Source organism: Mastigoproctus giganteus, chromosome 10 (assembly GCF_048544385.1).
Source record: "Mastigoproctus giganteus isolate SK-2022 chromosome 10, ASM4854438v1, whole genome shotgun sequence".
Classification (NCBI taxonomy): Eukaryota; Metazoa; Arthropoda; class Arachnida; order Uropygi; family Thelyphonidae; genus Mastigoproctus; species Mastigoproctus giganteus.
Genome location: NC_143584.1, coordinates 59,307,054 through 59,317,668, shown reverse-complemented (window position 1 = coordinate 59,317,668; position 10,615 = coordinate 59,307,054). Strand labels below are relative to the sequence as shown.

The following is a 10,615-nucleotide window of genomic DNA, read 5'->3' as shown; positions in this document are numbered from 1 at the left end:
ATCTGTAGTGTACTTGACTTAGCAGCTCTGATAAATTTATTTTATGTAAATGGGACAAATATTTTCATACAATAAATCTCCTTTTGAACACTTAATTCACAGACTCTGTGAACTTAGAGAGACAAACTCTATGAACTCGTTAAAAATAAACTCAGCAGTTATATAAGAGTAGGAGACCGGCAGAATTACTTAACAAGTACAGGTCACTGTTGAAAAAAAGCTGTGAATTAGGGTTGAATTTGAAAGTGTCTGCAATTCTGCCCAGACACAATAGAAGGGAGTATATGATGAGAGCCTTGTCGATTAATTGAAAGATTGTGCAAGTCTCAAGGGGTAGAATTTTTTTCAGCCTGCTCTACACTTGTTAACAGGAGAGACTGCTTCTACAGGGATGGGATACACTTAAATAGAAAAGGTGCAAGAATATTTGCTGATGTTATTGATGCAGTGTTAGGTGAGACGGAAAGCTGCTAGCTTGGGGGGATACAAGCACTAATAGATTAACAGTAGCCACTGGCATAGGTGAAAGTGATTCTTGCACTGCTTCTATTGGAATGAGCAGCAGCCTGGAAAACAGAATGCAGGATATTTCAGAGACTCCTGGGAGTCATTGCGGTACAAGTAAACACATGGGTTGTGTTAGGGTAGCTAAGAATAGGAACAGGTGCATGTATACTTGTGTTTACACCAATCATAGGAGTTTGGTAAATAAATTTGATGAATTTGAGGTATTGCTCAAAACATCAAAGGCAGATATTGTTGGGATATCAGAGACGTGGTGTCACACAGATATAATATCGAAATCAGGCAACAACTCAGCGTTCTTATGGGCCTATATGAGAGCTTGAAGGACAGGGTGGATGCCCTCGAAGGAACTAAATTGAGAGGCCCGTCAAGCTCTCAGCTGCCCACACCAACGCCAGAGCTTGCACTTGGTCATCGCGCAACACAGCGGCAACCCCCAAGGCAGAATGCTCTGGTCCCAAAAGAACCAGTAGTTGTTGGTGACTCTATTGTCAGGGAAACGGGGAACATGCTTTGTAAAAATGATAGGTGGAACAGGACCAGGGTATGTCTGCCAGGGGCAAAGGTTGATGACGTTGTAGAGCAGATATCATCTTTTAAGGGCACAAAAGGTGATTTAGTTGTACATGTTGGCACTAATGATATCAAGAGTAGGAGACCGGCAGAATTGCTTATCAAGTACAGGTCACTGTTGAAAAAAAGCCGTGAAATAGGGTTGAATTTGAAAGTGTCTGCAATTCTGCCCAGACACGATAGGAGGGAGTATATGATAAGAGCCTTGTTGATCAATTCGGCCCTGGAAAGATTGTGCAAGGCTCAAGGGGTAGAATTTTTTTCAGCCTGGACTGTACTTGTTAACAGGAGAGATTGCTTCTACAGGGATGGGATACACTTAAATAGAAAGGGTGCAAGAATATTTGCTGATGCTATCGAGGCAGTGTTAGGTGGGTCGTAAAACTGCTAGCTTGGGGGGAGACAAAGACGAATAGATTAACAGTAGCCACTGGCAGAGGTGAAAGAGATTCTTGCACTGCTTCTATTGGAATGAGCAGAGGCCTGAAAAAGAAGATGCAGGATATTTCAGAGACTGCCGGGAGTCATTGCGGTACAAGTAAACACATGGGTTGTGTTAGGGTAGCTAAGAATAGAAATAGGTGCATGTATATTTGCATGTACACCAATGCTAGGAGTTTATTAAATAAATTTGATGAATTTGAGGTATTGCTCAAAACATCAAAGGCAGATATTGTTGGGATATCAGAGACGTGGTGTCACACAGATATAAGGAATGCAGAACTGGAATTTGGGGAGTGCAACGTCTACAGAAAGGAAAAACTGGATAGGAAGGGAGGAGAAGTTATGCTATTAGCTAAGAAATACATAAAATCCAAGGAAGTGAAGCCAGTGGACATCGCTGGACAGTGCAGTGTCGAGTCAGTTTGGTGTGACATAAGCATTGGGAGATCAAAATTGAGAGTAGGAGTGTGCTATAGGCCTAATGACTCTGATGAGTATAATAAGAAACTGTACAGGAAAATAGAGTGGGCCAGTAAATCAGAGAGTCTTATAATGGGAGATTTTAATTTCCCAGATATTGACTGGAATTTGGGGGCTGGTCACTCACACACTAGCAAGGCTTTTGTGGATTTATTGGATGATTGTTTTCTACATTAGCATGTTCGGGAGGTAACTACAGGGAGGAATACTCTTGATTTGATTATCAGCAGTGATTCTTCATGCATTAAGAATCTGCAGATAAATGAACCACTAGGTGGCAGTGATCACAGTGTGCTGAAGTGGGATTTACTCAAAGAGGTAACTACCATTAGGGGTAAAGGGAAGGGTTATTGCTTTTGTAAAGGCGACTACGACGGACTGAGACAGAATTTAAATTCTATACAGTGGGACCAACTGATGACGTTATCAACAGCAAATGCAAAATGGGAAGCATTCAAAGAACTTATCTTGGAAGCTACTAGGCTTTACATACCAGCTAAGAAATATTGTTCAAGGTTTAGGCCTAAATGGATGTCAGATGAACTGATGAGGCATATGGCAGAGAAGAAAAATGCATGGGATACATATAAATTGACATGTGACACAGAAGCCTATGATAGATATATGCTGATCTGTACCCAAGTTACAAAGGAGGTTAGGCAGGCGAAGGCAGATTACGAGAAATCTTTCGCAAGGGATGCAAAGAAAAACAGCAAAGAGTTCTTTACTTATGTAAACTCTAGAAGGAAGGGGATGAATCAGATTGGTCCACTTGATATCGATGGGTCAACTGTTGATGATCCTGCTCAGGTAGCTAACAAACTAAATGAATATTTTGCATCGACATTCGCACATGAGAAGTTATTTAGCGAGGGGAAAGCCAGAGGTGTATTCAACTCTAGCAGTAAGCTAGAGAATCTTGTAATAACTGAGAGTAAAGTGGAGGAGAAATTATGGAAGATAAACACAAGAAAGGCACCCGGGGTGGATGAGATCTATCCAGTTATATTAAAGGAGGCAGGAAAGGAAGTAAGCAAACCCTTAGGCATAATTATGAGAGTTTCCTTGGACTCAGGGGAGGAACCCACAGACTGGAGATGTGCAAATGTGACCCCAAATCACCACGGAGGATCAAAAGCTGACACAAGTAATTATAGACCTGTGAGTTTAACTTCTGTTCCAGGAAAATTAATGGAGGCACTAGTTAAAGAAGCTTTGCAGGATCATTTAGACAAGACTTCAGTTATAGCTCGGACACAGCATGGTTTTGTTAAGGGGAAGTCTTGCCTGACCAATTTGATTGGATACTATGATGCAGTCACAAAGGAACTGAATGCAGGGAATAACTTTGATATTATATACTTGGATCTTAGAAAGGCTTTTGATACTGTTGCACATGGAAGACTGCTGCACAAATTGGAGCAGTGTGACAATGGAGGCAAATTGCTGCTGTGGATAAAGGGGTGGCTGAGGGGGAGAAGACAGAGAGTGGTAATCAATGGACACTGCTCGTCATGGACTAATGTTATTAGTGGAGTCCCTCAGGGCTTGGTGTTGGGTCCATTGTTGTTTTCTGTATTCATAAATGATATTGATGATGGTATGTCAAGCTTAATGTCGAAGTTTGCAGACGATACAAAGGTAGGCAGGGTTGTCAAGGACACTATTGACACTATGCTGCTGCAACAGGATCTGGAAAGGTTGAGCAGATGGGCTGAGAGGTGGCAAATAAAGTTTAACATTGACAAATGTAAAGTACTACACATGGGAAACAGCAACCCCAGAGCAACGTATCAACTCTGTGGTACTACACTGACAGTGGTAGAGAATGAAAGGGACCTGGGGGTGGTTGTGCAGGCAGATATGAAGTTCTCTGAGCAGTGCAGATTGGCTGCAAGAGTAGCTCATGGTGTATTGTCAATGATATATAGGAATTTTTCTAGCAGGGATAAGTAGGTGATTATTCCCTTGTATAAGGCAATGGTCAGGCTACACCTATAGTACTGTATACAGGTCTGGAGGGCTCATTTCAAGAAAGATGTAGAGCTGCTGGAACGAGTACAGAGAAGGGCAACAAGATTAGTGAATGGAACAAAGGGGTGCTCTTACGAAGAAAGGCTTAAGTTTTGCAAATTACAGTGTCTGGAGACTAGGCACCAGCGAGGTGATCTGATAGAGGTGTATAAAGACTTCAATGGTTTGAGCATGCTCAATTCTGATGGGATTCTTCCCCTCGCTCAGAATAATCACCTGAGAGGGCATAAATTCAAATTGAGGATAGACAGATGTAGGATAGACGTGCGGAAATTTGCCTTTAGCCAGCGGGTGGTTGGTTGGTGGAACAGACTTCCATCCCTTGTCGTGGAAGTTGATAGCCTAAATAAGTTTAAGGCTCAGCTGGACAGGTATTTTGAACGAACAGAGGGGTGAAGTGGAAGTGTTTTTTTTTTTTTTTTTTGGCTGATGCTGCATAAGCTTGCTTTCTTGCATCAGATGCCTCTACTAATGCTAATGCTAATAAGGAATGCAAAACTGGAATTTGGGGAGTACAATGTGCACAGAAAGGATAGACAGAATAGGAAGGGAGGAGATATTATGCTATTAGTTAAGAAACACATAAAATCCAAGGAAGTGAAGCCAGTTGACATCGCTGGACAGTGCAGTGTCGAATCAGTTTGGTGTGACATAAGCATTGGGAGATCAAAATTGAGAGTAGGAGTGTGCTATAGGCCTAATGACTCTGATGAGTATAATAAGAAACTGTACAGTGAAATAGAGTGGGCCAGTAAATCAGAGAGTCTTATAATGGGGGATTTTAATTTCCCAGATATTGACTGGAATTTATGGGTTGGTCACTCACACACTAGTAAGGCTTTTATGGATTTATTGGATGATTGTTTTCTACATCAGCATGTTCGGGAGGCAACTAGAGGGAGTAATACTCTTGATCTGATTATCAGTAGTGATTCTTCATGCATTAAGAATCTGCAGATAAATGAACCACTAGGTGGCAGTGATCACAGTGTGTTGAAGTGGGATTTACTCAAGGAGGTAACTACCATAAGGGGTAAAGGGAAGAGTCTTTGTTTTCATAGAGGTGATTATGATAGTCTCAGACAGTATTTAAATTCTATACAGTGGGACCAACTGATGATGTTTCCAACATCAAATTCAAAATGGGAAGCATTCAAAGAACTTATCTTTCAAGCTACTGCGCTTTACATACCAACTAAGAAATATTGTTCAAGGTTCCGGCCTAAATAGATGTCAGATGAACTAATGAGACATATGGCAGAGAAGAAAAATGCATGGGATACATAAAACTTAACATGTGACACAGAAGCCTATGATTCATATAAGCTGATCTGTTCCCAAATTAGCATTAGTAGAGGCATTTGACGCAAGAAAGCAAGCTTATGTAGCATCAGCCAAAAAAAAAAAATAAAATAAAATAAATAAATAACCACTTCCACTTCACCCCTCTGTTCGTTCGAAATACCTGTCCAGTTGAGCCTTAAACTTATTTAGGCTATCAACTTCCATGACAAGGGATGGAAGTCTGTTCCACCAACCAACCACCCGCTGGCTGAAGGCAAATTTCTGCACTTCTATCCTACATCTGTCTTTCTTCAATTTGAATTTATGCCCTCTCAGGTGATTATTCTGAGCAAGTGGAAGTATACCATTCAGCATTGAGCATGCTCAAACCATTCAAGGCTTTATACACCTCTATCAGATCACCTCGCTGGTGCCTATTCTCCCGACACTGTAATTTGCAAAACTTAAGCCTTTCTTCGAAAGAGCACCCCTTTGATCCATTCACTAATCTTGTTGCCCTTCTCTATAATCGTTGTACCAGCTGTACACCCTTCTTGATATGAGGACTAGAGACCTGTATACAGTACTCTAGGTGTGGAATCACCATTGCCTTATACAAGGGAATAGTCACCTCCTTATCCCTGCTAGAAAAATTCCTATATATCATTGACAGCATGAGCTACTCTTGCAGCCTGTCTGCACTGCTCAGAGAACTTCATATCTGCCTGCACAACCACTGTTTCCCATATGTAGTATTTTACATTTGTCAATGGTAAACTTCATTTGCCACCTATCAGCCCATCTGCTCAACCTTTCCAGATCCTTTTGCAGCAGCATAGTGTCAGTAGTGTCCTGGACAACCCTGCCAACCTTCGTATCGTCTGCAAACTTGGACATTAAGCTTGATATACCATCATCAATATCATTTGTAAATACAGAAAACAATAATGGACCCAATACTGAACCCTGAGGGACTCCACTAATAACATTAGTCCATGATGAGCAGTGTCCATTGATTACCACTCTCTGTCGTCTCCCACTCAACCACCCCTTTATCCATAGCAGCAATTTGCCTCCAATGCCACACTGCTCTGATTTGTGCAGCAGTCTTCCATGTGCAACAGTATCAAAAGCCTTTCTAAGATCCAAGTATATAATATCAAAGTTTTTCCCAGCATCCAGTTCTTTTGTGAGTGCATCATAGTATCCAATCAAATTAGTCAGGCAAGACTTCCCCTTAGCAAAATTATGCTGTGTCCGAGCTATAATTGAAGTCTTGTCTAGATGATCCTGCAGTGCTTCTTTAGCTGACCGGACTAGCCGGTAAATTGCCTGCCTGGCAACCCAAAAGGTTGCGGGTTCGATTCCTGCCTCGGGCTTGGATCAAAGTACTACAAAAACATTGGGGGGTGCATTATGGCCACAGAAGCCTATGCACCAACAACTACCAAAAAAAAAAAAAAAGTGCTTCTTTAACAAGTGCCTCCATTAATTTTCCGGGAACAGAAATTAAACTCACAGGTCTATAATTACTTGTGTCAGCCCTTGATTCTGCTTTGTCAAATGGGGTCACATTTGCACATCTCCATTCCATGGGTACCTCCCCTGAGGCCAAGGAAGCTCTCATAATCATGGCTATGGGTTCGCTTACTTCCTTTGCTGCCTCCTTTAATATAACTGGATAGATCCCATCCACCCCAGGTGCTTTCTTGTGTTTATCTTCAACAATTTCTCCTCCACTTGACTCTCAGTTATTAAAAGATTCTCTAGCTTACTGCCAGAGTTGAATACATCTCTGGCATTCCCCTCGCTGAATAACTCCTCACGTGTGAATGTCGATGCAAAATATTCATTTAGTTTGTTAGCTACCTGAGCAGGATCATCAACAGTTGACCCATCGATATCAAGTGGACCAATCTGATTTTACGTAATAAAGAATTCCCTGCTGTTTTTCTTTGCATCCCTTGCCAAAGACTTCTCGTAATCTGCCTTCGCCTGCCTAACCTCCTTTGTAACTTGGTTACAGATCAACTTGTATCTATCATAGGCTTCTGTGTCACATGTTAATTTGTATGTATCCCATGCATTTTTCTTCTCTGCCATATGTCTCATTAGTTCATCTGACATCCATTTAGGCCTAAACCTTGAACAATATTTCTTTGTTTGTATGTAAAGCCTAGTAGCTTCCAAGATAAGTTCTTTGAATGCTTTCCGTTTTGAATTTGTTGTTGGTAACATGATCAGGTGGTCCCACTGTATAGAATTTAAATACTGTTTCAGTCCATCGTAGTCGCCTTTACGAAAGCAATAACCCTTCCCTTTCCTCTAATGGTAGTTACCTCTTTGAGTAAATCCCACTTCAGCATGCTATCACTCACAAAAGCCTTGCTAGTGTGGGAGTGACCAGCCCCCAAATTCCAGTCAAAATCTGGTAAATTAAAATCCCCCATTATAAGACTCTCTGATTTACTGGCCCACTCTATTTCCCTGTACAGTTTCTTATTATACTCATCAGAGTCATTAGGCCTATAGCACACTCCTACTCTCAATTTTGATCTCCCAATGCTTATGTTTCTCCAAACTGACTCGACACTGCACTGTCCAGCGATGTCGACTGGCTTCACTTCCTTGGATTTTATGTATTTCTTAACTAATAGCATAACCCCTCCTCCCTTCCTATCCTGTCTATCCTTTCTGTAGACATTGTTCTCCCCAAATTCCAGTTCTGCATTCCTTATATCTGGTGACACCATGTCTCTGAAATCCCAACAATATCTGCCTTTGATGTTTTGAGAAATACCTCAAATTCATCAAATTTATTTACTAAACTCTTAGCATTGGTGTACACGCAAGTAAACATGCACCTGATCTTTTTCTTAGCTATCCTAACACAACCCATGTGTTTACTTGTATCCCAATGATTCCCAGCAGTCTCTGAAATATCCTGCATCTTATTTTCCAGGCTGCTGCTCATTCCAATAGAAGCAGTGCAAGAATCTCTTTCACCTCTGCCAGTGGCTACTGTTAATCTATTCGTCTTTGTCTCCCCCCAAGCTAGCAGTTTTACGACCCACCTAACACTGCCTCGATAGCATCAGCAAACATTCTTGCACCCTTTCTATTTAAGTGTATCCTATCCCTGTAGAAACAGTCTCTCCTATTAACAAGTACAGACCACGCTGAAAAAAATTCTACCCCTTGAGCCTTGCACAATCTTTCCAGAGCCAAATTGATTGACAGGGCTCTCCCTGTATACTCCCTCCTATCGTGTCTCGGCAGAATTGCAGACACTTTCAAATTCAATCCTAATTTATGGCTTTTTTTCAACATTGACCTGTACTTTTAAGTAATTCCGCCGGTCTCCTACTCTTAATATCTTAGTGCCAACGTGTACAACTATATCACCTTTTGTGCCCTTAAAAGATGATATCCGCTCTACGTCATCAACCTTTGCTCCTGGCAGATAATACCCTGGTCCTGTTCCACGTATCCTTTTTACAAAGCATGTTTCCTGTTTCCCTGACAATAGAGTCACCAACAACTACTAGTTACAAAGGAGGTTAGGCAGTCGAAGGTAGATTACGAGAAATCTTTGTCAAAGGATGCTAAGAAAAACAGCAAAGAGTTCTTTACTTATGTAAACTCTAGAAGGAATGGGATGAATCAGATTGGTCCACTTGATATCGATGGTTGAACTGTTGATGATCCTGCTCAGTTAGGAGTTATTCAGGAGTTATGTGTTATATATAACACATGAGGAGTTATTCAGCGAGGGGAAATGCCGGAGGTGTATTCAACTCTGGCAGTAAGCTAGAGAATCTTGTAATAACTGAGAGTAAAATGGAGGAGAAATTGTTGAAGATAAACACAAGAAAGGCACCTGGGGTGGATGGGATCTATCCAGTTATTAAAGGAGGCAGGAAAGGAAGTAAGCAAACCCTTAGCCATAATTATGAGAGCTTCCTTGGACTCAGGGGTGGTACCCATGGACTCGAGATGTGCAAATGTGATCCCATTTCACAAAGCAGGATCAAGGGCTGACACAAGTAATTATAGATCTGTGAGTTTAACTTTTGTTCCAGGAAAATTAATGGAGGCCCTGGTTAAAGAAGCACTGCAGGATCATCTAGACAAGACTTCAGTTATAGCTCGGACACAGCATAGTTTTGTTAAGGGAAAGTCTTGCCTGACCAATTTGATTGGATACTATGATGTAGTCACAAAAGAACTGGATGCAGGGAATAACTTTGATATTATATAATTGGATCTGAGAAAGACTTTTGATACTGTTGCACATGGAAGACTGCTGCACAAATTGGAGCAGTGTGGCATTGGAGGCAAATTGCTGCTATGGATAAAGGGATGGTTGAGTCGGAGAAGACAGAGAGTGGTAATCAGTGGACACTGCTCATTGTGGACTAATGTTATTAGTGGAGTTTCTCAGGGTTCAGTGTTGGGTCCATTATTGTTTTTTGTATTTATAAATGATATATTGATGATGGTATATCAAGCTTGATGTCCAAGTTTGCAGATGATACTAACTTTGGCAGAGTTGTTTAGGACACTACTGATGCTATGCTGTTGGAACAGGATCTGGAAAGGTTGAGCAGATGGGCTGAGATGTGGCAAATGAAGTTTAACATTGACAAATGTAAAGTGCTACATATGGGAAACAGCAACCCCAGAGCAACGTATCAACTCTGTGGTACTTACTACACTGACAGTGGTATAGAATGAAAAGGAACTGGGGGTTATTGTGCAGGCAGATATGAAGTTCTCTGAGCAGTGCAGATGGGCTGAAAATGTAGCTCATGGGGATCTTGTCAATGGTATATACAGGAATTTTTCTAGCAGGGATAAGGAGGTGATTATTCCCTTGTATAAGGCAATGGTCAGGCCACACCTTGAGTACTGTATACAGGTATGGAGGCCTCATTTCAATAAGGATGTAGAGCTGCTGGAACAAGTACTGAGAAGGGCAACAAGATTAGTGAATGGAACAAAGAGTTGCTCTTACGAAGAAAGGCTTAAGTTTTGCAAATTACAGTGTCTGGAAACTAGGCACTGGCGAGGTGATCTGACAGAGGTGTATAAAGCCTTGGATGGTTTGGGCATGCTCAATGCTCATGCGATTCTTCCTCTTGCTCAGAATAATCACGTGAGAGGGCATAAATTCTGATTGAGGAAAGACAGATGTAGGATAGATGGGTGGAAATTTGGCTTTAGCCATCCCTTGTTGTGGAAGTTGATAGCCTAAATAAATTTAAGGCTCAGC

The 10,615-nt window shown here is 41.4% G+C and overlaps 1 protein-coding gene across 2 annotated transcripts in view; it reads left to right on the top strand.

Annotated features, from left to right (window-relative positions):
- LOC150079048 (CD109 antigen-like) overlaps nucleotides 1-10,615 on the top strand; it is a 1,092,235-nt gene that overhangs the window by 507,967 nt on the left and 573,653 nt on the right. The window lies entirely within an intron of this gene.